Source organism: Pan paniscus, chromosome 4 (genome assembly GCF_029289425.2).
Source record: "Pan paniscus chromosome 4, NHGRI_mPanPan1-v2.0_pri, whole genome shotgun sequence".
In the NCBI taxonomy this organism is placed as follows: Eukaryota; Metazoa; Chordata; class Mammalia; order Primates; family Hominidae; genus Pan; species Pan paniscus.
Genome location: NC_073253.2, coordinates 103,849,323 through 103,873,649, shown reverse-complemented (window position 1 = coordinate 103,873,649; position 24,327 = coordinate 103,849,323). Strand labels below are relative to the sequence as shown.

The 24,327-nt window shown below is 40.4% G+C and overlaps 1 pseudogene; it reads right to left on the bottom strand.

The window, feature by feature from the left end:
- Positions 1 to 234: 234 nt before the first annotated feature.
- LOC129397800 (small ribosomal subunit protein uS10-like) lies at positions 235 to 4,744 on the bottom strand (annotated as a pseudogene).
- Positions 4,745 to 24,327: the final 19,583 nt, after the last annotated feature.

Sequence of the window (24,327 nt, the reverse complement as noted above, 5' to 3'; positions counted from 1 at the left end):
ATTTCTCATTACATTCTTATATTTTCTGCCTTATGCAGCTGCTGTGTAATTTATGAATAGGTAATTATAACTGTTACAGTTTCATTGTGAATTATGGCATTATAAGAAGTCCTTCTTTGTCTTATTTATCATTTATTGCTTTTTTACTTGCATTATTCTTTGTCAGATATCAAAATCACAAACATTGCTTAAATTTTATTTTTATGCTTACTTTTGCCTTATATGTTTTCCCCCTTTCCTTTATTTTTAGTCTTGCCGAATCACTTTGTTTTAGGTATATCACTTTGGTGAGTTAGGCTCACTTATATTTATAAGTAAAATTGATATATTTGATCTGAGGGGTATGTATAATGTGTCTTGTGTTGACTATGTCTTTCAATATGCAATCTTAGCTCTTTTAAAACTTTTGGAAAATGTTTAAATACTTACAAAGGTTTGTGTTTTTGTTTCATGGTAGCCTTTATATTAATAATTCGGTTACTGCTTTTTATTCCCTGCTTTTTCTTATTTAGCTTCTTGTTATCACAAAAACTTTACACAATATGTTTTGATGGCCATCAGTTACCTCTGCAATAGTTAACAAGTTTTTTCTTCTTTCTCTCTCCTGCTTTCCTTAAGTATATGACAATTAATATATATTTATTTTAGTTCTCATATTATTACCTTGTCAGGAGAAATAGTTACATGCTTTCAAATTCTTTTAGAAGAGTTTAGAGTTCTGTATTTTTCTAGTGAACTACTTTTGCATAATAACTGACGTCAAACCTAGTGGTTTAAAAAAGCCTACCATTTTATTATATCTCAAGATTTTGTGGATCAAAAATTCAGACAGAGCTTGGATGGGTGATTCTTCTGCTTTAATGGCACTAACTAATGTCATTACACAGTATTCATTACACAGTATTCAGTTGGCAACTGAGCTGGTCTTAAGGATCCAAGATGGCATCACTTAGATGGCTCATACCATGGCAGGAATGGCTGCAAGGCTGGGTTTAACCCCTTCCTCTCCATATAATCTCAGGGCATCTTTATGAGTTCTTCCTAACAGGGTAGTGAGCTTTTTACATTGTGGCTTTAGGGCCCAAAGACCTAGTTTTTCCAGAGATGAGAAGTAGAAGCTTCCAGTTTACATCCTGGGCCTAAAAATGGACACAGCAGGCCTTCTACAATATTCTGTTGGTCAAAGTAGTCATGGAGCCCAGCTGCAAGAAGAGGTGACTTAAAACTCACCTGTCAATGAGAGAAGGGTCAAGAGAATTTGTAGCCATTTTGAGTCCACCACAAATATTCTCTGAACTATTGCATTTTAAAAATTGTTTTTCTATATTCTTAAAACTTGACTGATAATTTGGCTGGATATAAAATCTTTGACTCACATTTTCCTTAAGTTTTTTGAATATATTTCTCCACTATTGTCTTGCTTTGTTTATTGCTGTTGAGTCATTGATGTCAATTTTATTTTATTTTTTAAGTGACTGGAGAACTCAATGGACATTTAATTTTTAAGGTCTAAGAGTTTTACTAACACCTTCAAGTTTACTAATCTGGGAAAATTTTCCTGGTAAACAGTGGGTTCTTTTATATGTAAATTAAGAACTTTTTTTCTTTCAGAAAACTTTTCTTTAATTATAGTTTGAATATAGTTCTAGTATGTTGTATTGCATTATCTTCTAGGAATTTATATGTACTTTGGATCTTATTTTCCTGTTGTTTTGGTAGTTTTCACTTTTGTCTTCATTTCTACATTTCTTTTGGTTCTTTTACTTTCTAGACCATATAATTCTTACTGTACCAGGTCCTATGTATTTTCCATGGGTATCTTGTAATTTAGTTTTTATTTTAAAAATGATTCTGTCTTTTGAAACAAAAATTATTTCCATGAGTTTATTCAGATTGCATTTTAAATCTTTTTATTGCTTGCCCATTGCTATTCTGAATTTTTAATTTCTGATCTGTGGTGGTCCTTCACATTTGCAGTTGCTTTGGGGATTATACTTAGTTCATGGAGAATATTTTGTTACAGTTTTCCTCTCTTTCATAGTTTTGTTCTTTATTTTCCTTTGCTTTGTTTTTCATTGTTTTAATCTGCTAAAAAGTTTTTATTTTCATTATGTTTTTTTTTTCACATTATAACTTGCATGGATGCTGTTTTTTAATGACTATTTCTACTGTGTTTTTCAAATCCAGAAATAATAAGCAATTCTGTTCTAAGGAGGAGGGGATTTGACTAGTTTATTTCTTAGTGCAAGATTACCTTCTTGGCCAGGCACGGTGGCTCTCACCTGTAATCCCAGCACTTTGGGAGGCCGAGGCGGGCAGATCACGAGGTCAGGAGATTGAGACCATCCTGGCTAACACAGCGAAACCCCATCTCTACTAAAAATACAAAAAAATTTAGCTGCGTGTGGTGGCGGGTGCCTGTAGTCCCAGCTACTCGGGAGGCTGAGGCAGGAGAATGGTGTGAACCTGGGAGGCGGAGCTTGCAATGAGCCGAGATCGGGCCACTGCATTCCAGCCTGGGCGACGAAGCGAGACTCCGTCTCAAAAAAAAAAGATTACCTTCTTTTGTTGATATAATGCAGTTCCCTTAATAAATTATGCTTTAGAAAAATGTTTTCAGCTCTAATTTTTATGTTATATTATTTTAACAGGTCCTTATATTCAGCCACTCCCTTTGCCTTTATTGCCAATTTACAAAGGACATCACCTCCCTCTCAACCAGAAGTGGGGCTTTCTCAAAACTGACACCTCTGGTTTGTTTGTATTTTTAAGAGATGGGGGTCTCTCTTTTTTTTTTTTTTTTACAACTGGTAATCAATTTATTGAAATAGTTGACTTAAGCATCTGCAATGGTGACTTCCACCTCAACTCCTGGCTCAATACTGATGGAAGTAATCTGCTTAACAATCTCAGAAGGACTGTGCAAGTCAATAAGTCACTTGTGAATTCTCATCTGGAAACGATCCCATGTCTTAGAACCTTCACCACAAGGAGTTTTTTTTGTAGTGATTCTCAAAGTCTTGGTAGGCATTCGAACTGGTCCTTTCACTTTGAGATTCTTCTCCTTTGCGCGTCTAATCAAGTCAGCACACACCTTTTCTAGGGATTTTACACTGCGGCTCTTAGGGTGATTCGAATTCGGTGAATTGCCACCTCCGGCTCCACGGGTGTTTTTCCAGTATCCTTAAAAGCCATGGTTACTGCGTGGCTTCCTGACCGACTTGTTCCTCGGCGAGAGCGAACGGCGGTGAGTCAGGAGCAGGAGCGTGGCGACCTGAGATCCACAGCACCTACGACCACGTCCTTCCTTTTTCAAAACGCGGGGGTCTCTGAAAGGTTCAGCCCAGGCTGAACTTGAACTCCTGGGTAAGCAATCCTTCTGCCTCCATCTCCTATGAGCTGAGACTACAGGTGCACGCCACTGCACCCAGCTATTCTGATTTAACACATTTCCCAGCCCCTTACTTTTGATTAATTAGTAGCCAGGTCTCAGATTTGTCTTAGTATTTTCCCACGCAAATGGGATTCTCACCTTTTTGAGATGAACCCACTATACTCTCTTCTCTTCTGCATGATCTCTGCCTGACCATTAAATCTCTTGTGTGTCCTGGAGCTAATTCTGCTCGTCTTGGATATTTGTTTTTTGACTTGTATGTTTTCTCAGTCTCCTAGTTATGATGCAGGTGTGGGCTATGGGTAATTTTACTGCTACTTGTTCATCTGAATATTTTTATTATAAAGGATGTGCAGTGGTTTTCCAAAATAGGTAAGCACCATTTTCACTTAATCATATACTTGTATGTACACACACAGGCACACGCATGAACACTCTTTTTTGAAGTTTCTTCTCCCTGTGGAGTCTCTATTTCCTACAGATTGCTTTCTTCCGTTTCCTTGTTTTGATGCCTTTGTTACGTTGGAGGCTTTTTCCCTAATGACTGGTTATCCATAGAAGCTGGAGATTTCAGCATTCTGTATGTAAAGGTCACTCATTTGCCCTGTTTTCAGTGTTCCCTATTCTACATACCTTTTATTCTCTCCAAGTTAAGTCTTTTCGCGGTGGCTGGGCAGGATCGATAACTTGGCTGTGTGGAATGAGGGAGAGGATATGGCAATCTAACTGTTTCTTAAACAGACTCTCACCCTAGTCCTCATTTTAAGAACTCCTGCGGCTGAGCGCAGTGGCTCATGCCTGTGAATCCCAGCACTTCGGGAGGCTGAGGTGGGTGGATCACCTGAGGTCAGGAGTTCAAGACCAGCCTGGCCAACGTGGTGAAACCCCGTCTTTACTAAAAATACAAAAAAAAATTAGCCAGGCATTGTGGCAGGCACCTGTAATCCCAGCTACTTGGGAGGCTGAGACAAGAGAATTGCTTGAACCTGGGTGGCAAAGGTTGGCAGTGAGCTGAGATAGTGCCACGGCACTCCAGCCCGAGCAACAGAGCGAGCCTCTGTCTCAATTAACAACAACAACAAAAAAACAAAATACAAAAAACAAAAAGAATTCCTGCTAACCCTCTCTTCTACAAATACCTACTACTACCTATTTCTGAGGCTTTTTGGGATTCTATGGTATAAATCTTTCAACTCTCCTTGCTGCTGGCTTGTTATGTCATTTTCTCACATCTACCCTGATATTTAAGATTTATTCATCTGCTTTCTGGCTTCCAAGACATTGTTGCTGTTTTGCTCCTAAACTTCTCTCTATGTTCTTGTAGGTTGATGTCTTTTTCAATCCTAGGACTATTTTTTCATGAGGTTGCAAGAGTCAAAATAAATATATTTCTGTACCATGCCATCTTTATTGTCTGGAATTTTTATCTCAGGATATTTTTAAAAATTGCTTTTACTCTTGCTTACATTAGTTGGTATTACTTCATATGGTTTAATCTGAATCTGCTCTTATAAAATCCCAACTCCCCACTCCCCATCTTTCTGCAAAGCTTTTGATGAAAAAACATATTTCTATACTGCTGCACCCCCCACCTTCTTTTTACCGAATTTCCAATACCAGGATCCTCAGGGCTCCTAGTTGTACTTCTGATCATTACATTGGAGCCTCTTTGTCATATATTATTTTTCAGAAGAATGACAAATGGCTTTATTCTGATTATGATATCATTTGTTAGAGCACATATTTTTTCAAATTTGACACATATTTTTACGACATACAATCAAATCTCATTTCATTTCTAAACTCCATAGAAATTCCTGTTCTCTGACTTATGGGCCTTGGGTCCCTTCTTTTTAATATACTTTATCTGATCAGGAGATGCCCTATGTTTACTCTATCACAGTCATGACTGTGAGCAATGCAACTTTCTCATTACTATTTTAAAATCCACAAATAACGTATTGTATCAATATTCCTGGTTCAAACAAAGTTAATGGAAACAACAGTATGAGAAAGGTCCTTACACTCTCTTGACACCCAAACAAATACAACTTCTGAGTTTCTTACCAACATCTATGCATATGCATGGATACGTTTTTATAGTTATCACAGTGTAGATACAATTTTATGTTTGTTTTTCATTTAATGTCTCATAATAATTTTCCTTGTTGTTGAATAGTCTTCAAAATTTTAAATCTTAATGACTGCACAGTGTCCCCCAAAGATCACTGAAAAAAGCACAGGAGGCTGATAAGAGAGAAACCCATACCATTTCTCCCAAGCAAATCTAAATAATACAGTGAAAAATCTGGATGGAATTGCTTATGGGAAATGTACACTATCATACTTTCTTATGGTCTGATAACTGGCCCATATTAAGCTCCCCATTTTGACCCGTCTCACCTCTAACCACATCCTGACTGTGAACACGCTTAACTTCTTTCATAGCTTTTTGCCTTCATGAAGTATAACTGTAGAAGTCCTGGTATTCAGACACTTCAGCTTTGTCTAAGAAGCAGGTATGCAAACTGGAGCAACCCTCCTCAACCCCAGGTTAGGTTGGAGAATTGCCTCAGAAGATTGAAGGTATAGGAATGGGGAATCCATAGGCCACTAGACCTGGCCACGCTGACCCTATGGCATGGCTTTTCCTTACCTACAACACCACAAGTCCTTTTGTGGTCTCTCCTAGTCAGCTCTCCCCATATCTGTGTCCTCTGTATTGGTCCCTTTCCCCTCACATCCCACATTCAGTGCCAAGTATGTTTATTCTACATCAAATCATGTCTCCCATGATTGTCTCACCATTCTCCCTGCCATTACCCTGCCTCATGCCTTCAGAATCGTATCACTGATATGTTACAAATGCTCCTTACAGGATTTCATTCCTTCCCACGGCTCCCAAACACACACTCGCAAAACTTACACATATACAATGCTCCCCCAACCCCTGCCACACGCATACTCTACTAGCAATATGGCTATGAGTTATTTTTCTTAAGGCGCATCCAAACATGTCACTCCTCTTTATATATTAAAATAGGTTTACTGTGTAGTTATCACATGCCATTTATTATGGTTTACTTTGGAAATACAGAGTGTATTAGTCAGGGTTCTCTAGAGGGAGAGAACTAATATGATAGATATATATACAAAAAGGGGAGTTTATTAAGTATTAACTCACACAATCACAAGGTCCCTCAATAGGCCATCTGCAAGCTAAGAAGCAAGAAAAGCCATTCCGAGTCCCAAACTGAAGAACCTGGGAGTCTGATGTTTGAGGGAAGGAAGGGTCCAGCACAGGAGAAAGATATAGGCTGGGAGGCTAGGCCAGCTTCATTTTTTCACGTTTTTCTGACTGCTTTGTATTCTAGCCACTTTGGCAGCTGATTAGATGGCGCCCACCCAGATTAAGGGTGGGTCTGCCTTTACCAGCCCACTGACTCAAATGTTAATCTCCTTTGGCAACACCCTCACAGACACATCCAGGATCAATACTTTGCATCCTTCAATCCAATCAAGTTGACACTCAGTACTAACTATCACACAGAGATACAAGACAGTCTTGCCCTCAATGAGCATCCCAACTATCACGAGACACAAGTCACTGCAGTGCAATGTGGCAGATCTTAGGTTTGTGGCCCTTTGGAGGGCTACCCAACCCAAAACAGAGGCAGAGAGAAGCTAGAGAAGAATTTTTAAAGAAGAAAACACTTGAGATTTGGGAAGGATATATATGAATATTTAAATGTTCAAGTTTTACAATTTTAGCAAGAGTAATATAGGTTTATAGCTTCAGAAAAGCTTAAACACTACTAAAGACCTTATAATGTAAAGCAACTGTCTCCCTCAGTGGAATTCTCAGTACCCAGGGACAATCACTTTAAATTATTTCTGTTTGTAATTCTCTTAGAGGTTACTGCCATATGTCTAAATAAAACATTTATTATAACTTTTCTTGATTTGTTAGATAGCATCTTTTAACTTTCTGCTCTTATAGATGAAAATTTACCTCATTTTAACTACTTCTGCAGTGTAAAGAAAACTCCTCTCTCTCCTTACCTGGGGGTAATTAAAAATATGTTTGCAAATTATTTAAACTCTTCATTTCAGAAGATAAAATTATAGTCCCCTCTCCTTGAATGTGGGAAGGATTCACTGCTAACAAGTTGTGGTAGAAGTGATGTTATGTGACTTCTGCCTGGTCTCTCTTAGGATGGTTGGTCTTAGAACCTAGCCACCATCTTTCGAGGAAGCCCAAGCAATCTAGAGAGTCCACATGTGAATGTTGTGGCCTATATCCCCAGTTAGGTAGGTCCTCAGCCAATAGCCAGGATCAACTCCACTCCTAGACATATGAATGAAGATTCTAGCCCCACTCCCCTCCACGCCCTTCTACCCCATCTTCAAGCCTTCTTTCTGAAGCTCTGGATATTGTGGAACAGAGATAAGCCATCTCACTCACAGAAACCATGAGAGATAATAAAAGATTATTGTTAAAGGCAAGCCTCTTTAGTGAGTCAAACAGAAAAACACTTGACTCCCCTCTGGGAAGTATACTCAGACTTTCAGAAACACTGTGTTGACCTCCTTTTCAGAAATGAAGATGAGAACAAAAGATGCATTAATTAGCTTATTTCTTATGTCACCATCTGTTCACCTGATCATAACTCCCTGTGTTGTAACTTTGGGAAAATTTAACCAAATGTAGCTTGTACAAATAAATGGAGTTTACTGCTTCAAGTACATGAAAGGTCCAGCATGAATCCTGCTTCCACAACCTTCCAAGTTTAAGTCTAACAACAACAAAATATCCTCTCAGCGGATTCAGCAAAACATCTGAGTACATTTCATTGGCCCTGATTGGGTGTGTGTCCATCTGTGGACAAATACTACGTATCAGGGGAATGGAATGCTCTGATTACCTAGATGTAAGTCACAGGAACCTCCTTGAAGCACATGAATTGAAAATGCAGAAGAAGGTGATTCTGGGAAGGCATCAGAATTTAGTTAAAAAAAGAAAGATATATAGGTGGATAAAAATAACAGTTGTAAAGAACCTGAGTAATCTAACTCTCCTCTGCCATACAATTCCTTAATATTTCTAGTCTTACCACATAACCTGCCTGGGGCTGATGCCATCAGTCATCAAAGACCTGCTGGGAGCATAACCTGGTTTTGTGTCCAGCTCCCTTTCCCAAATCTTGGCCTTTATTTTGTGCTCTACCATTAACCTAGTGGCTCTTCCCATGAGGCTCCTCTTTTTTGGCTCTAAGCTAAATCCTAACTTTGGATATAAATTACAATAAAAATCTCTACAGACTGTAAATTTCCCTATGTCTCAGCCAATATACTTGCTTGATTTGCTCTTTTACAAGTTGAGGCTGGGTTCCAATATAAACAGAATTGAGTTAGCCTTTGAAGGCCACACTGATTGGATTTAACTTGAAGGTTCTTATAAAATTCCTCCAACCAGATGTTTCAGTCTCTGAAATTCTTAACCATATAGGAGGATGAGAGGAAGCCAGAGTGCAATGCAATGACACTTTTTATTTGAACAAGATAATTAAAAAGCAATCTGAGAATTGGGAATTTATCTTTACCACACATAACCTTTTCTCTTAAGAATCTGCTGTACATGGCTAAATTTTTATTTGCAACATTATAGAACTCAATTCAGCACAGTGCTTATTTGAAAGAAGTGTTTTAATATATTATTAATTTTCAATCATTAATAATGAAGGAATTTCCATATTATGACTCCATGAGTCAAAACACACAAGTCTTTTTCTTTCCTTCGAAGGCTTTTTTAATGTTAATTCTGCAATCATAGTTAACAAAAAATATTCTATTCTTCCTTTTTGAAGTTGTTTACTAAGTAGAACATAGATATTTTATCATACATACAGAGAATAACTAGCCAAGGAGTCTATTATGTACAATCATAAATACAGTAGTATAATATTTTTAAAATATTTACCTGCCTCTGAACTGCAAATATGCTTTGCTCAGTACAGTGGTGCAAATAAGATTACGAATCCAATAGAAGAAAAAGGCTTAAGTTTACATGCATTATCCTTTAGGAATTGCATAAAATGTAACTGCAGAAATGCACTTAGAATGATTTACTTTTCTTTGTAGTTGCATTTTAAAAGAATATATTTTTCTAATAGATTTTCTGCACAAATTTTACCAATATTTTATTTATTTTAAAAATGTATTATTAATATTATTTTTAACTGGCAAATAATAATTATATACATTTAAGGGGTACAACATGATGTTTTGATACATGTATCCAATGTGACATGATCTAATCAAGCAAATTAACATGTCCATCACCTCACTTATCTATTATTTTTTATGGTGTGAGACACTGAAATTTACTCTTAGTTATTTTGAAATATAGAATACGTTATTATTGACTATAGTCACCCTGATGTGCAATAGGTATCAAAACCTATTCCTCTTGTCTATCTGAAACTTTGTACCCTTTGATCAACAACCCCCCTTCCCTCTCTCCCCACCCTCTCAGTCTCTAGTCACCATCACTCTACTCTCTACTTCTATGAGTTTTACTTTATTAGATTCTACATGTAAGTGAGATCATGTGCTATTTGTCTTTCCATGCCTGGCTTATTTTGCTCAGCATAATTTCCTCCAGGTTCATCCATGTTGTTACAAATGTCCAAATTTCCCCTCTTTTAAGGCTGAATAGTATTCTATTATGAATACATACCACATTTTCTTTATTCATTCTCTCTCAATGGACACTTTAGGTTAATCCCTATCATGGTTATTTTGAATAATGCTACAATAAACATGGGAGTGCAGTTATCCCTTTGACATGCTGATTTCAGTTCCTTTGAATATATACCCAGAAGTGGGTTTACTGGATCATATGGTAGTTCTACATTTAGGTTTAGGTTTTGAGGAACCTTTGTACTGTACCAACTTACATTCCAATCTACAGTGTACAGGGTTTCCTTTTCTCTGCTTGTTATCTTTCCAACACTTGTTATCTTTCATGTTTTTGACAAAAGCCGTTCAAACAGGTATGAGGTAATATCTCAGTGTAGTTTTAAGTTGCATTTCCCTAGTGATTAGTGATGCTAAGCATTTTCCATGTACCTGTTGGACATTTGTATGCCTTCTTTAGAGAAAGTCTATTCAGGTCTTTTGCCCATTTTCAAATCAGGTTGTTTTCCTGCTATTAAGTTGAGTTCCTTCTATTTTGAATATTAACTCCTTATCAGATGTACCATTTGCAAATATTTTCTCCCATTCTCTGGGTTGTCTCTTTACTCCATTGTTTCCTTTGCTGTGCAGAAGCTTTTAAGCCCATGTGATCTCATTTGTCTATTTTTGCTTCTGTTGCCTGTGCTTTTGGTGTCATATCCAAAAAATCATTGCCCAGATCAGTGTCGTGGAACTTTTCCCTTATGTTTTCTTCTAGCAGTTTTACAGTTTCAGGTCTTACATTTAATCCAGTTTGAGTTGAGTTTTTTTTTTAATACGGTATAAGATGAGGATCTAATTTCATTCTTCTGCTTATGGATATTCAGTTTTTCCAACACCATTTATTGAAGAGACTGTTCTTTCCCAATTGTACACACAGAACATTCTGTGACCAGCTATGTAGAGAATTTTCCCCAATACTCCAAGGAATTCTCCAACTATTATGGATAATCATAAATCATATACTATTTTAAAAATATGTATCAACCTCTGAACTGTAAATATGCCTTATTGAGTACAGTGGTACAAATATGATTAAGGATTCCATAGAGGAAAAAGGCTTAAATTTACATGCATTATTCTTTAGGAACTGCATAAAATGCAATGGCAGGAATATTTTTAGAAAGATTTACCTGTCTTTGTGGTTACATTTTAAAAATACATATTTTTCCAATAGGTTTTCTGTATAAAATTACCAACATTTTAATTATAAAAGTATTTTTTGCTATCAGAAGACTGTTCCTTCATCTTCTATGTGCAGGAACCAAAATAACTTTGAGTTATATAAACTGAGGTTTTGGAGCTTTACATTTAAATTATATAATTCTATTTTAGCAAGGTTAACAAAAAGGAAGGTATGCTTATACCCTGATCGGTTATCTGATGTCACCTATGCCTCATGAAAGTAGAAACAGGGTTCAGCCATAGAGAGGGTGACCTTTTACATTTACCAGTTTGCAAAACCAAAGAAGGATTCTAAGTTGAATATAATTTTACATAGTTGCCAAACACACATTCAAGATCTTTTATTATTGTTGTTGTTGATGATGCATTCAGGGTTATTCCTTTCAGGTTGATGTCTACTGGTTGTCCACTTTTTGTTCTCTGTATGTTGACCCTTCACAACATAGGACACATAGTATTGGTCCTCCATATTGTGGGACTAATAAGATCTATAGCTGGGCCAATGACTGCTATATTGTGCAGGAAATCAAGCAAATCTTCAAATATAGTGGGGAGTGATGTTCAGGTCTCAGTAGGTCATTTGTTTCTATACTCTCTAAAATGATATTTTATTTGGTGGATCAATGATCCCATAAATCAATGTTAAATTAACTAGCCCGAGACCAGAAATGTGTCCTACTTTGACTACCAAACATTTCTGGATGCAAGTGTCAGAAAGGAATTCTATAATACAGATGAATGACCTCTCCCTGTTCTCCTGATGAGTCTGCTTCTATTCGTATTTCATTTTGGTTAGCAATGAAAGGAATTCAAAGGATGCTGTTAAGTATTCTACATATTTATTCTTTCTTCTTTTTAATAAAAGGGTGCCCTGTGTTTTAGCTTGGAACATCACTGCCTAGTTTGAGACTGCATTTCTCAGTCCTTATAACTAAGCGAAGCCAAATGGGATTCAGCATAATAGATTGAGATAGGAGCATACATGTGGGAAATTCTGGTCATTTCCATAAAGAGAAACCACTTCCTCTGGGCTCCTTTTCCCATTCCCAACATTAGGGAAATGGCAACTGGAGGAGCTGCCTTGGACCTACAGATGTAAGCTATGTATTAAGGATGGTTGGGCTGGCCCAGCAGCCTGGATTTTGGATGAGCGTGTGAAGTAGTGACTCCATCATTCACTCTATTTGGGGGTATCTTTGTTATGTCAACTTAGCCTGCATCCTAACTAATGGAAAATCTCTGAAAATCTTTATTTATTTATTTATTTTTTATTTTTTGAGACAGAGTTTCATTCTTGTTGCCCAGGCTGGAGTGCAATGGCATGATCTTGGCTCACTGCAACTTCTGCCTCCTGGGTTCAAGAGATTCTCTTGCCTCAGCCTCCCGAGTAGCTGGAATTACAGGTGTCAGCCACTCCACCTGGCTAATTTTTTGTATTTTTAGTAGAGATGAGGTTTTGCCATGTTGGCCAGGCTGGTCTTGAACTCGTAACCTCAGGTGATCCACCTGCCTCAGCCTCCCAAAGTGCTGGGATTACAGGCATGGGCCACCGTGCCCGGCCAGGAAAATCTCTGAAAATCTTAACCACTCTTAGAACCAGCATAATCACTGCCATTTTTATTGTCCTAATGAAAACACCTTTATCTATTGTCACCTGATTTATTCACTAATTAAATAAACTGCCCATGTCAATATTAGCATATCAACAGTGACAACATACAACATTGTAGGTGCAATACAACACGTGTTGCAGGTTACAATGACAACAGCAAATACGTGTAGGTCTGGAACAGTGCTTTTATGCCAAAGGCAAGTTTGAGTAAGGTATGTGTACAGACGTCACATCTCTTCACCAGACTCTGGAGTATCAGAGAGGTGACATACTACAGATCCTTTGGAACAGGCAGGAGTGCAATCAGGAAACTGGGGAATGGAAAGATGTGACTAAAGTTTGGAATCTCAAGTTGTATCTCTCTTGGAAATGTATTTGCTACTAAGTAACTGGTACTAAAATCTATTATATTTTGAAACTAAAACTGACAGTTTCAGTGAAACTTTAGGGCAAATATACCACTCTTTGAGGGCAAAAAGGCAGAGTATACATGCATCATCTAATTTGTGCCTGTGGGTAAAATTCATCACCTCTTCAGGCTGCCATGACCTATCTTCTGCCCCTCCTCCCTTTTATTCTCTAGAGCAAAGGCTGGCCAAGCAGAGACTGAGGGCAGCTGCAGGCTACCAGGAATTGCTGGCAGTGAAGCTGTCCTTAGGTTTTTCTGTGTTATTAGAATTCTATTTCCAAGGATTTTAATGCAGCAATAGAATATATTAAAATATTTCTATTACTCACTAGTCCTACTTAGCTACACACAAAAAGTTTATTCTATATTCAGGGTCTCTAAGTCTTAGAAGCTTCATAGACAAGAGTATTTCTTTCTATAATCGGAAAAGGAGGTGAACGTGAGAATTTCTCCTTAGAAAAGAAAATAGCCTCAAACATCTGAGACCTTCCTGCCACAAATTTACCCTCTCCTGAGAAGCTCAAATCTCCTCTCCAAATTTATGAATATGTAAAGAGGTTCTTGCCTTTCATGCCTGAGTACATGGGGCATGTACTGCTGAAAATCTCTGAAAAATAGACTTAATTAGCAAAGGAATGTGCCCGAAAACAGTCTTATAGGGACAAATCAAATGATTCTTTAACTTTATAAAGCCTAGCAAACTGAATGTCTCTTGCCCACAGATCTTGAGCAATACAAGTTATTCATTTTTAGTGCTCACATTGACAATTCACATTGGTGAAAATTATCATATTCCAGCAAGGTCAGTTAAATTAGCACTACTCTGACCTCTTTGCTGTGTGTCCCAGCAATCATTCAGTGTGCTAAGTCTCTAAGGGCAAGTCCTTGGGACAGGTCCCTGTGAAGTGAATGTCATCATCATTTACACCATAAAATCAACTGTTACTGTGTGCTATGTTTTGAGTTGAATAGATAGAATAATGACAATTTGGTCCTCTTATGAAACTTAGAAGCTAGTTGAGAAGCAAGACACAAGTATGACAAGCTTAACACTTTTCCTTACCTGCTAAGTAGAATAAGAGGTATACAAAAGTAAATTCTTAATAAGGTACCCAGCCCTGGGCTAAGGACTTTCCATGTACAGTCCCATGTAATCCTTTCTACAGCTTCTAAGGTATTATCCCCATTCTAGAAAACTCAGGTTTAGAGAAGCACTTTGATTAAATTCACACAACTAGTAGATGAGGGGTTTGGGATTGGAATCCAGACCTGTTTTCTCTAATGATTTTAGTGTAGTGGACTGATTAGACTTCTTGGGAGAGAAGTAACCTGATATGAGCTGAATCTTAAAGGACTGAGCATGTGGCTAAAAGAAGGACAAGAGCCTTCCAAGTTGGGTATGAGGTGCTTCAGTCTGGATGTTTGAGTCCTCCTAAAACTCATATGTTGAAACCTAACGTACAGGGTGATAGTATAAGGAAGTGGGGTCTTTAGGAGGTGATTAAGGCATGACAATGGAGCCGTCATGAAAGGGATTAGTGCCCTTATAAAAGAGGTCCTAGAGAGACTCCTTGCCCCTTCCACCACATGAGGACACTGCTAGAAGCACCATCTATGAACAAGGAAATGGACCCTCACCAGATACCAAATCTGCTGGCACCCTGATCTTAGACTTCCCAGCCTCTAGAACTGTGAGAAACAAATCTCTGCTGTTTATAAGCCCCCTAGGTTGTGGTATTCTGTTATAGCAGCCCAAATGGACTAAGAAGGAAAGAAATGACTGGAAGGTAGAAGCCTGAGGCTGGCCTGTCTGTCCTAAAGCTCTCAATCCTGGGGTATTATTACCTTCTTTCCTTTGCTATGGCATTCAGAGAGCTACAGTTAGTTGTTTCTAGAATACTCACTTTCTGCATTTACATTTTCTCTTTGTTTCACTGGTGGTCTAATAGTGTGAGTTAGCTTTGGGGTCAGAAAAACCTGCATTCCATAATTCAAAAGAAAAAAAAGTCCTCAGTTTCTTTCTATAGAACAGCATCTGAGTATTAGCATTTCCAATTGTGCCTAGGAGCCAAGAAATAGATAAACACATCAGAAAGTTGACTTTTCATTATGTCCTTGAGCAGCTCATTGCAATGAAAACTTTAGTCCAATTAGGGTTTATGCTGCAAACCTAAAGTTCCAATAAAGCTACTAAATTTGTAAAGAAGATTCTGTTTTAAACCTGCTGGAAATTTCAAGCTGGTATTTCCTAGGGTTTCTAAGATTCAGTTGTCTCCAAATTGGCCCTTTGTGTTATGCCCTAGGGCAGCACAGCAGAGTTGCAATTGTGTCTAATTAACCTCCTGCTAAACACAAAATGTCAGAAAGGCAAATCACCAAACTAGAGAGAGATGCTGGGTTGTTGTTATTTTCAATAAGGATAGAACTAGCTATCCTGTTTTAGATTTTTGAGGCAATTACTCTGAAATTTGGCATAATATTAGCATGATTTGCATTTCAAAGATGAGATTTGAATAGGTCTTAACTTTGATGAGGTCATATTTTAAAACCAGTGCTGAGAAAGGCATAGAGATTATTATAGCTGAATATTAATTTGGGAGGAGGTAAGATTTTTAAACTAAGTTTTGGATCCATGCAAAATTCTGTTGTCTGCATAACTCAAGGTGACTATCATAGCTGGGTTTTTTCTTTGTTCAATAATGTGGTAGCCTGGCAGGGAGAGCAAAAAACTGCCTTATAATTCAGTCAAGATAAGCTAAAGTATGCTTTAGTAACAACTCCAAAATCATAGTTGCTTTAAATACTAAAGCTTCATTTTGCAACCACACCACATGTCCATTGGGTCAGCTGGAACCTAGCTTAAAGGAGGCTCCATATCTGTGTTGCCACAATTGCCAATTTGTTTTCTATTGCTCTGCATCATATTATCACCAACTTAGCAATTTAAGAAAAAAACCACCTGCTTATTTTCTCACAGGTTTTATGGGTCAGGAATCCAGGTATGGCTTGAATTGGGTCCTTGGCTTCAAGATCTCTCACAAGGCTGCTATCAAGGTGTTAGTCAGGGTTGGGAGTCTCACCTGAAGGTTTTTCTGGGGAAGGATTTGCTTCCAAGCTTATGTGGTTGTTGATAGATTTCAGTTCCTTGCAGGAAGAGAATATGCTAGCAAGATAGAGTTTATAGTTTTATGTAATACAATAATGGAAGTGGCCTCCCATCACCTTTGCCATATTCTATTGATTTGTTGCAGGTCATCAAATCAGCCCACACTCAAGGGTAGGGGATTGCACATGGATGTGAATTCCAGGTGGCAAGGATTATTGGGGGCCATCTGAAAGTCTGTCTACCACTCACCAAGGCACACACACACACAAAAATGGACATAAGAGTTCATGCCCTGACTCTTAAAGACACAACATTTTCACTCCCATTTCATTGGCCACATCACGTCACAAGGCCATATGGCAATATCTGTCTTGTGTGTGGAGTGTGGGAAGGATGGAGGGTGGGAAGGATGGAAACCTACCATATACCTGGACAGAGGAGAAACAGAACATTTGTGGATAGCCCCAGTGACAATCAAATTTTGTCTATGAAATAAAATCACTTTGGTATCTATAGAAAGATTTACCAGTTACAAACATATCAGCGCATAGAAGAAGAAGTTAAAAATTAAATAGTATAATTTACTATTATACTCTTACACTATTGTCTTAGCTTGGTTTCCCTAGAGGCAAACTCTGAGTTGGGAAATTGAGTACAAGTAGTTTATTTGGGAAGTGATCACAGGGGAGTGAAAGTGTGAGGGGGAAGGGAAGGAAGCTAAAAGGAGTGTATCATCACAGTGGTTGTGACAGGAGGCAACTGGTGCTCTAACCCTCTGGGAACACTCCTAAGATTTATCCCACCTATGGGATTAGAGAAGTAGGATATTTTTCTTTTGACTCCCATCTATCATTGGCTGAGGCTATTCCCAGGGGCCTTAATTCTGAGCACTTCTGCCCTGCCCTTTAGACTGGCCGAGAGAGGGCACTCAGGCTAAGAGTTTCATCTGCTTGCAGTAGGACCCTGTCTACATGTACTGGCACAGCAAGTGATGAGGGTTTTTATGGCCTGTGCCCAATAGTATCTGCTACAACCGTTAGACTTGTCTTACGTTGTGCTGAAAATGAAAGGAACTGGATTTCAGAAAGAGGTTTTTATACCACTGAGTAATTTGATATTTGTGTCACTGAAATTCTGTGCTCCTCTCATACCTTGAGCTTGCTTCTAAGTGTGTCTGGAAAAAAAAGGTAGTAAAAAGTTATCCCTAAGCTTCTTAGTTGTAGATAACAATACTAGTTATTCATTACCATTATTTAGTAATAGTGATGAGTAATAACAATAAGCCTGAAAGTCCGTGCATGCTTTTATAATATCACCAGGGGACTATAGAAGAAAGGGGAGAAAGAGGGGGACAGTTTGTTATTATGACCAGTAACTTTCCTGACTTATCTACATATGGCTGTTGATGAGGTATCAAGGTAATAGGGTCAAAGGCATCAGAGGCTGGGGAACTCTGAGGGAGGTGGAGACATAGGAACAGGAAGATAACTTCATGACTTAAGGTAACTTCTGGCCATGTGTATTGGTTTACTGGGCTGCCATAATAAAGTACCATGAATTAGGTGGCTTATAAAACAGAAGGTATTGTCTCACAGTTGTGGAGCTAAAAGTCCAAGATTAAGTTATCAGTAGAGTTGGTTCCTTCTGAAGGTTTTAAGAATCTGTTCCATGCCTCTCTCCTAGCTTCTGATAGTTTGCTGACAATCACTGGCATTCCTTGGCTTGTAGAAACATCACACCAATCTCTGCCTTCATCTTCACATAGAGTTCTCCCTGTGTGCGTGTCTTTAGAGGTTCCCTTGACTGATCCCAACCTCAACTTTTATACTGATGGAAGTTCCTTTGTAGAAAAAGGACTTTGAAAAGCAGGGTATGCAGTGGTCAGTGATAATGGAATACTTGAAAGTAATCCCCTCACTCCAGGAACTAGTGCTCAGCTGGCAGAACTAATAGCCCTCACTGAAGCACTAGAATTAGGAAAAGGAAAAAGGGTAAATATATATACAGACTCTAAGTATGCTCACCTAGTCCTCCATGCCCATGCAGCAATATGGAAAGAAAGGGAATTCCTAACTTCCGAGGGAACACCTATCAAACATCAAGAAGCCATTAGGAAATTATTATTGGCTGTACAGAAATCTAAAGAGGTGGCAGTCTTACACTGCCGGGGTCATCAGAAAGGAAAGGAAAGAGAAATAGAAGGGAATTGCCAAGCGGATATTGAAGCCAAAAGAGCCGCAAGACAGGACCCTCCATTAGAAATGCTTATAGAAGGACCCCTAGTATGGGGTAATCCCCTCCAGGAAACCAAGCCCCAGTACTCAGCAGGAGAAATAGAATGGGGAACCTCACGAGAACATAGTTTTCTCCCCTCAGGATGGCAAGCCACCGAAGAAAGGAAAATATTTTGCCTGCAGCTAACCAATGGAAATTACTTAAAACCCTTCACCAAACCTTTCATTTAGGAATTGATAGCACCCATCAGATGGCCAAATCATTATTTACTGGACCAGGCCTTTTCAAAACTATCAAGCAGATAGGGCCTGTAAAATGTGCCAAAGAAATAACCCCCTGCCTTATCTCCAAGCTCCTTCAGGAGAACAAAGAACAGGCCATTACCCAGGAGAAGACTGGCAACTAGATTTTACCCACATGCCCAAATCTCAGGGATTTCAGTGTCTACAAGTCTGGGTAGATACTTTCACTGGTTAGGCAGAGGTCTTCCCCTGTAGGACAGAAAAGGCCCAAGAGGCAATAAAGGCACTAGTTCATGAAATAATTCCCAGATTCGGATTTCCCCGAGGCTTACAAAGTGACAATGGCCCTGCTTTCAAGGCTACAGTAACCCAGGGAGTATCACAGGCATTAGGTATACAATATCATTTACACTGTGCGTGGAGGCCACAGTCCTCAGGGAAGGTCGAGAAAATGAACAAAACACTCAAAAGACATCCAAAAAAGCTAGCCCAGGAAACCCACCTCGCATGGCCTGCTCTGTTGCCTATAGCCTTACTAAGGATCCGAAACTCTCCTCAAAAAGCAGGACTTAGCCCATACGAAATGCTATATAGATGACCCTTCCTAACCAATGACCTTGTGCTTGACCGAGAGATGGCCAACTTAGTTGCAGACATCACCTCCTTAACCAAATATCAACAAGTTCTTGAAACATTACAAGGAGCCCGTCCCCGAGAAGAGGGAAAGGAACTATTCCACCCTGGTGACATGGTATTAGTCAAGTCCCTTCCCTCTAACTCCCCATCCCTAGATACATCCTAGGAAGGACCCTATGCAGTCATTTTATCTACCCCAACCGCGGTTAAGGTGGCTAGAGTAGAGTCTTGGATACATCACACTCGAGTCAAACCCTAGATACTGCCAAAAGAACCCAAAAATCCAGGAGACAACACTAACTATTCCTGTGAACCTCTAGAGGATCTGCGCCTGCTCTTCAAACGACGACCAAGAGGAAAGTAACTAAAATGGTAAATCCCCCTGGCCCTCCCTTATCATATTTTTCTCTTTACTGTTCTCTTACCCCCTTTCACTCTCACTGCACCCCCTCCATGCCACTGTACCACCAATAGCTCCCCTTACCAAGAGTTTCTATAGAGAATGAGGCATCCCGGAAATATTGATGCCCCATCGTATAGGAGTTTATCTAATGGAATCCCCCCTTCACTGCCCACACCCATATACCCTGCAACCGTTATAACTCTGCCACTCTTTGCATGCATGCAAATACTCATTATTAGACAGGAAAAATGATTAATCCTAGTTGTCCTGGAGGACTTGGAGCCACTGTCTGTTGGACTTACTTCACCCATACCAGTATGTCTGATGGAGGTGGAGTTCAAGATCAGGCAAGAGAAAAACACGTAAAGGAAGTAATCTCCCAACTGACCCAGGTACTGACCCTAGCCCCTACAAAGGACTAGATCTCTCAAAACTACATGAAACCCTCCGTACCCATACTCACCTAGTAAGCCTATTTAATACCACCCTCACTGGGCTCCATGAGGTCTCGGCCCAAAACCCTACTAACTGTTGGATGTGCCTCCCCCTGCACTTCAGGCCGTATGTTTCAATCCCTGTACCTGAACAATGGAACAACTTCAGCACAGAAATAAACACCACTTCCATTTTAGTAGGACCTCTTGTTTCCAATCTGAAAATAACCCATACCTCCAACCTCACCTGTGTAAAATTTAGCAACAATATAGACACAACCAACTCCCAATGCAACAGGTAACTCCTCCCACATGAATAGTCTGCCTACCCTCAGGAATATTTTTTGTCTGTAGTACCTCAGCCTATCGTTGTTTAAATGGCTCTTCAGAATCTATATGCTTCCTCTCATTCTTAGTGCCCCTTATGACCATTTATACTGAACAAGATTTATACAATTATGTTGTACCTAAGCCCCACAACAAAAGGGTACCCATTCTTCCTTTTGTTATCAGAGCAGGAGTGCTAGGTGGACTAGGTACTGGCATTGGCAGTATCACAACCTCTACTCAGTTCTACTACAAACTATCTCAAGAACTAAATGGTGACATGGAACAGGTCGCCAACTCCCTGGTCACCTTGCAAGATCAACTTAACTCCCTAGCAACAGTAGTCATTCAAAATTGAAGAGCTTTAGACTTGCTAACCGCCAAAAGAGGAGGAATCTGTTTATTTTTAAAGGAAGAATGCTGTTATTATGTTAATCAATCCGGAATCGTCACTGAGAAAGTTAAAGAAATTCGAAATCGAATACAACGTAGAGCAAAAGAGCTTCAAAACACGGGACACTGAGGCCTCCTCAGCCAATGGATGCCCTGGATTTTCCCCTTCTTAGGACCTCTAGCAGCTATAATATTGCTACTCATCTTTAGACCCTGTATTTTTAACCTCCTTGTTAAGTTTGTCTCTTCCAGAATCGAAGCTGTAAAACTACAAATTGTTCTTCAAATGGAGCCCGAGATGCAGTCCATGACTAAGATCTACCGCGAACCCCTGGACTGGCCTGCTAGCCCATGCTCTGATGTTAATGACATCGAAGGCACCCCTCCCGAGGAAATCTCAACTGCACAACCCCTACTACACCCCAATTCAGCAGGAAGCAGTTAGAGTGGTTGTCGGCCAACCTCCCCAACAGCACTTAGGTTTTCCTGTTGAGAGGGGGTACTGAGAGACAGGACTAGCTGGATTTCCTAAGCCGACTAAGAATCCCTAAGCCTAGCTGGGAAGGTGACTGCATCCACCTTTAAACATGGGGCTTGCAACTGAGCACACACCTGACCAATCAGAGAGCACAGTAAAATGCTAATTAGGCAAAAATAGGAGGTAAAGAAATAGCCAATCATCTATTCCCTGAGAGCACAGCGGGAGGGACAAGGATCAGGATACAAATCCAGGCATTCGAGCTGGCAACGGCAACCCCCTTTGGGTCCCCTCCTTGTATGGAGCTCTGTTTTCACTCTATTTCACTCTTTTAAATCTTGCAACTGCACTCTTCTGGTCTGTGTTTGTTAAGGCTTGAACTGAGCTTTTGCTTGCCATCCACCACTGCTGTTTCGCTGCTGTCACAGACCTGCCGCTGACTTCCAACCCTCCAGATCCAGCAGGGTGTCCACTGTGCTCCTGATCCAGCGAGGCATCCATTGCCACTCCCAATCGGGCTAAAGGCTTGTCATTGTTCCTGCACGACTAAGTGCCTGGGTTCATCGTAATCGAGCTGAACACTAGTCACTGGGTTCCACGGTTCTCTTCCATGACCCACAACTTCTAATAGAGCCACAACACTCACCACATGGCCCAAGATTCCATTCCTTGGAATCCGTGAGGCCAAGAACCCCAGGTGAAAGACACGAGGCTTGCCACCATCTTGGAAGTGGCCCGCTGCCATTTTAGAAGTCGCCCACCACCATCTTAGGAGCTCTAGGAGCAAGGACCCTCAGTAACATTTTTACTCTCTTCTCCAACCTCTCTCACTATCCCTCAACCTCTTTCTCCTTTCAATCTTGGTGCCACACTTCAATCTCTCCCTTCTCTTAATTTCAGTTCCTTTCCTTTTCTGGTAGAGACAAAGGAGATGTGTTTTATCCACGGACCCAAAACTCTGGCACTGGTCACAGACTCAGGAAGACAGTCTTCCCTTGGTGTTTAATCACGCAGGGATGCCTGCCTGATTATTCACTCATGTTTCAGAGGTGTCTGACCACGCAGTGACGCCTGTCTTGGTCCTTCGCCCTTAGCGGCAAGTACCGCTTTTCTGGGGGGCAAGAACCACCTGACCCCTTCTCTCCATGTCTGTACCCCTTCTCTGCTTTTCTGGAAGGCAAGAACCCCCCAACCCCTTCTGTGTCTCTACCCCTTGTCCACTTTTCTGGAGAGCAAGAACCCCCTGACCCCTTCTCTCTGTGTGTCTACCCCTTGCCCACTTTTCTGGAGGGCAAGAACCCCCTGACCCCATCTCTCCATGTCTCTACCCCTCGTCCGCTTTTCTGGAGGGCAAGAACCGCCCCCCCCACCCCTTCTCTCCATGTCTCTACCCGTTCTCTGCTTTTCTGGAGGGCAAGAACCCCCTGACCCCTTCTCTCCCTGTCTCTACCCCTTGTCTGCTTTTCTGGAGGGCAAGAACCCCCTGACACCTTCTCTCCATGTCTCTACCCCTTCACTTTTCCGGAGGGCAAGAACCCCCCGACCCCTTCTCTCCATGTCTCTACCCCTTCTCTGGAGGGCAAGAACCCCCCAACCCCTTCTCTCCATGTCTCTACTCTCTTTCCTGGGCTTGCCTCCTTCACTATGGGCAACCTTCCACCCTCCCTTCCTCCCTCTTCTCCCTTAGTGTGTGTTCTCAAAAACTTAAAACCTCTTCAACTCACACCTGACCTAAAACCTAAATGCCTTACTTTCTTCTGCAACACCGCTTGGCCCCGATACAAACTTGACAATGGCTCTAAATGGCCAGAAAATGGCACTTTCGATTTCTCCATCCTACAAGACCTAAATAATTTTTGTCGAAAAATGGGCAAATGGTCTGAGGTGCCTTACATCCAGGCATTTTTCACACTTCATCCCCTCCCTAGTCTCTGTTCCCAATGTGGTTCCTCCCAAATCCTCCTCCTTTCCCTCCTGCCTGTCCCCTCAGTCCCAACCCCAAGCGTCACTGAGTCTTTCCAGTCTTCTTTTTCTACAGACCCATCTGACCTCTCCCCTTCTCCCCAGGCTGCTCATTGCCAGGCTGAGCTAAGTCCCAATTCCTCTTCAGCGTCTGCTCCTCCACCCTATAATCCTTCTATCACCTCCCCTCCTCACACCCGGTCCGGCTTACAGTTTAGTTCCATGACTAGCTCTTCCCCACCTGCCCAACAATTTCCTCTTAGAGAAGTGGCTGGAGCTGAAGGCATAGTCAGGGTACATGTACCTTTTTCTCTATCAGACCTCTCTCAGATCAGTCAGCGTTTAGGCTCTTTCTCATCAGACCCCACTAAATATATACAGGAATTCCAATATCTAACTCTGTCCTGCAACTTAACCTGGAGTGACTTAAATGTCATCCTGACTTCTAGCCTCTCCCCAGATGAATGGGAAAGAGTTTTTTCTCTAGCCCAATCTTATGCTGATAACCGCTGGCTTCACAAGCCAGACCTCCAGGAACACATTAGAGCTGTTCCCCGAGAGGATCCCCAATGGAACTGTCAGGCAGATTCCCCAGGTATAGCCAGGCGAGATTACATGATTTCCTGCCTAGTTGAAGGGCTTAAAAAGGCAGCTTACAAGGCTGTTAATTATGACAAGCTTAAAGAAACTACCCAAGGTGAAGACGAAAACCCAGCCCAGTTCATGGCCCACTTAGCAGCAACCCTTAGACGCTTTACCACCCTAGACACAGA